Source organism: Desmodus rotundus, chromosome 5, assembly GCF_022682495.2.
Source record: "Desmodus rotundus isolate HL8 chromosome 5, HLdesRot8A.1, whole genome shotgun sequence".
Lineage (NCBI taxonomy): Eukaryota > Metazoa > Chordata > Mammalia > Chiroptera > Phyllostomidae > Desmodus > Desmodus rotundus.
Window position 1 is genome coordinate 82474984 of NC_071391.1, and position 4863 is coordinate 82479846.

Here is a 4863-nt window from a genome sequence, read left to right on the forward strand (position 1 = left end):
GGTCTTGAATGGTTACAACACAGCATCCATCATGATTGGGACTTTCTGTACCTCCTGGATTTGCTTGTCTATTTCCTTCACCAAATTAGGGGAGTTTTCTTTCACTATTTTTTCAGATAGATTTCCAATTTCTTGCTCTTTCTCTTCTCTTTTTGGTACCCCAATGAGGCAAATGTTGGACCTCTTAAAGTTGTCTCACAGGCTGTTTATACTATCTTCATTTTTTAAATTCTTTTTTCTACTTGTTGTTCTGCATGGTTGTTTTTTGCTTCCTTATGTTCCAAATCATTGATTCAATTCTCGGCGTCATCCACTCTACTGTTGTTTCCCTGTAAACTGTTCATTTCGGTTAGCGTATCCTTCATTTCTGACTGGGTCTTTTTTATGCTGCTAAGGTCCTCACTAAGTTCCTTGAGCATCCTTATAACCAGTATTTTGAACTCTGCCTCTAATCGATTGCTTGTCTCCATTTCATTTAGCTCTTTTTCTGGAGTTTTGATCTGTTCTTTCATTTGGGCCATGTTTCTTTGTCTCCTCATTTTGGTAGCCTCCCTGTGTTTGTTTCTGTGTATTAGGTAGAGCAGCTTTGACTCCATGTCTTGGTAGTGTGGCCTCATGTAGTATGTGTCCTGTAGGGTCCAACGGCACGGCCTCCCCTATCACCCAAGCTGGGTACTCAATGTGCACCCTTTGTGTGGACTGAGTACAACCTGCTCTTGTAGTTGAGCCTTGGTTGCTGTTGGCAGATCAATGGGAGGAATTTACCTAGTCCAGTCAGCTGCAAAGACTGGTTGTGACCATTGACTACGAACCTCTGCCCTCTGTGGTGGATCAGCTGTGCAAGGGTAGGGTGGTGGTGCTCCAACATGGTCTGTAGCTATCCACTGGGTGTGTTGGCCCTGGGGTTTCCTGGGTGGTGCAGGCCAAGGTCAGAGCCCACCTGTGTTTCATCCAGGGCACCCTGCCTGAGCTGTAAAGCAATCTGAGATGGCTGCTATTTGTGCTGGGCCTGTAGATTCCCAGGTGAAGCCAAGCTGTGACTCTAATATGGCTGCCACTAGGGCACACCTGAAGCCAGCTGTTGCTTGTTTTATAGGATTTAGGAGCCAAGACGAGCCATTCTTATGGAAAGGCAGCTTGGTTCGGCCCATAAGCTGGATGGGGTAGAGCCTCTGTGAATCTCCAAGGTGGCTCACACAGTGTTAGCTTGGTTGATGGAATCTCAGATATGGCACCAGCTTGCCGGCTCTGTGAGGGGAGGGCTCAGCAAATGGACTATTGCCTCTGCTCACCCTGATGCCAGACACTTCAACTCTCCCTGTGTACCACTGGTACCCTTCAAGCTGCCACCTGGTGCTGGAGCTCAGAGGGAGTGAGTCTGAGTAGGTGAATCTGTGTGTGGATTCCCTAAGAGGAACTGCTTACCACTCTAGCAGCCTCCTTCACCAACACAATCTCCACTGGTTTTCGCAGCCAGAAGTCATGGGCACTTATCTTTCTGGCACTGGAATCCTGGGCTTGGGGTCCTGGTGTGGTTCTGGGACTCCTTGCTCCCGAGATATTCCTTCTGAATTTTTATTCATGTGGGTGTGGGGCCAGCCCGTTCCACATCCACGGCCCTGGATGTGGTTTCTTCAATTCTGTAGTTGTCAGACTTCCATTCAGCTCAATTTCTGATGTTCCTGAGTGATGGCTGTTCTATATTCTAGTTGTAATACTGGTGTGGAAAAGAGGCAAGCCATGTCTGACTATGTTGCTATCTTGACTGGAAGCCCCAACAAGGTAATTTTTAGAAATTCTTCTTATTCAAATAGTACATGTTCATTATAGAAGTAATAAAAAGTAAACATTTTAAATTCCTCCTTAATTCCATCACCATTATTAACATTGATATTCATACTTATACATACATAGTTATACACACATATATTTGAATAAGGGAGGGAGAAGCTAACACAAATAGCTTATTACAGATAGCTGTTTAAGAGACTGCTCTTTAAAAATGTTACATTATGATATGAAATATTTTCCATGTCAATATGTACATTTACAGCATCACTTTTACTATTCTCACAGGATTCTATTGTATGAATGCATCATTTAGTTAACCGATCTCCTATTCAGTCAGCCAGCAAGTATTTATTGATCACCTACTCTTTGCTAGAAACGGGGGGCGTATAGCAATAAGCAAGAAAAGATTCTGCCTTAAGGGAACAGCCCCCTTAGGGGCTGAAATAGATAGTAAACATGTTCAATACACATGAAAAGGATACTGATTTGTCAGTATCTAACAACCTTTAGTCTTCATTTCATGAGAAGTGGGAAGCAGGTGTGTGCAGGAAGCCCGTGTGAAATTATTTAGGACAAAGTGCCCAATAAAACTGACTCAGACGTGTTTATATAATTAACATGGATTTTTAAAACCTAGTTTTTAATTTTTACCTACAAAATTGACGGTGTTTGGGGGAAAATTATATAATCTGCATGAATTAGCACAGATGCTCTCTTGTGCTCTCACACATGTCCACCGCTTTATACCTTAAATCACTAAGCATAACAAGAATAAAACTCACGACTCCATTATTGCAAAGGATATTAAAAGAATCAACTAGTCCTAATATCCCATTCATGTTTAATTTTTCACTTTTGTAAAATCTAGAAATTAAACACTCTCATAGGATGTTTATAAGTGTAAATCAATATTTTTGAGGACAGTGTGGCTGTGTCGAAATTTTAATGTGCATACTCCGTTTCTATGTAATTCTATATCTTAAGTACATGTATATTGTAAAAACAAAATCACACAATATCATAGAGCATATTGGGTAAAAAGTCTCCTTTTCATTCCTAAACCCAATCCTCTTAGTCGCCCTGGTCCCTCCCCAGAGATGATCACTCTTAGCAGTTTCTGGTATCACTTTCCAGAAAGAGTCAATGCAAAATACATATGTCATAGCGATTCCACTTCTAAAACTCCATCCAACAAAAACAGTTGCGCATATACACAAACAGATGTATAAGGATATTCCTTTTGTAAGTGTAACAGCAAAATGTAGAAACAACCTGCACGTCCAAAGATGAAGTATTAATAAATTATGACATGCCCATACTTAGGAATACTGTGGGAGATATGTATTAACTTGGAAAAGTTTCCAACACATATTGCTAGGTTAAGAAAGCAGAAAATAAGTATAACTTCATCACATTAATGCAAACAAATAATCCTGTATGATGGAGTGTATATATATAATATATATAACCATATACATGTATATACCTTTCAAGAAAGGACTGGGCTAGAAGAAATGGAGGCTTTTTTACCCTACTGCTTTATATTGTTTGAAATGTTTACTACAAGAATGTATTTATGTATTTTGTATATAGTAACTTTTAAAGTAAATAAAACTAAGCAGTAATATGAATAATTTTGGATTGTAAACAGTAATGGGATGTTAAGTAGGGAATGATATTTACATATTTTTCTGATATTCAAATATAACACTGATTCTGAGGTTAGCTGTGAACACCAAATACCTGTATCCTGTATGTTGACCAGTGACAAAGAACTTGGACCGAAAAATATAAGAGTAATGAGTCTATATCAGAAAGGCCACATTACAAATCAACAGACAAAAGGAAATGACAGGATTTGAATTCAACTGATTAATCAAAAAATAAACAATAAATTAGAGATTTATCATAAAAAAGAGTAATAAATCAAGATAATCACCATGTTTCAAAATTCAGTATACTTATTTTTCTATATTTTCCTCACATTTTAAAATTAAAATTTTAATATTATTTTAAAGTTATAATAAATCTCAGACGGCAAATCTACCTTCTGTATTTATTTCTTTTAATGCTAGAAACAGTGACAAAGTCCTTAAAAATTATTAAAACTGATTATCACACTATTCACCAGAAAACTTTATTTTTTTCCTATAGTGTCCTGAAACATACAGACAAACTGCACTTTGTTCCTGCTCCACCTGCTGGCTGGAAAGAGTATATCTCAAAATACTGTCCCTTGATTAAAACTGACAGTCATTTAAGCCACAAATATCTTTCCTTATTATTATTGACACTAATAGTTATTTGTAAGTTATGAGAATAATTGTGTGTTTAAAATGTTAATTATATCAATTTTTATCAAAAATAATGCACACAAATTGTTCTTATTTTTGAAAATTTTGTACTATCATGATCGATATAATTTATTGAATGATTATGATGGCCCAGAAGTATACTAAATGCTTTACCTGTGTTTTCTGATTTATTCCTCACAATTCCATGAGGTAGATACTGTGAGTTTCCATATTTTACAGATGAGAAAACTAAAGTAGGAAAAAATTAAATAACATACAAGATCACATAACTAAGTAAGTATAAGGTAGGATATGTTAAGATTTAAACTCCAGTCTTACTTCGGACCCAAAAATCAACCTATATCCCAATGCGTTCTATATTATTAAAGCTATGTGGGAAAAAAAAAAGTAACACTTTTTTTCATGGAGCACTTTCCCCTACTCTTAAAAATGTCAGTTTTTAAAACCCAGCAATATTCACTCAGAAGAAAATATCTTCAGTTCTAAGCTTCCAAATAATTTCTAGCATCAAAAGAGAAAAAAATTTATATATGTTATATATATGCTTTTCTTTCATTTTTCATAATAAATGGCATATCCTTTAGACAGTTCTTCTGTTTTGTCTCTGTCTTTTTTTATTTTTTATTTTGAAAGAATTTATTTATTCATTTTTAGAGACCGGGGAAGGGAAGGAGAAAGGGAGTGAGAGAAACATCAATGCGTGGCCACCTCCCACATTCCCCCAACTGAAGACCCGGCCCACAACCCAGGCATGTGC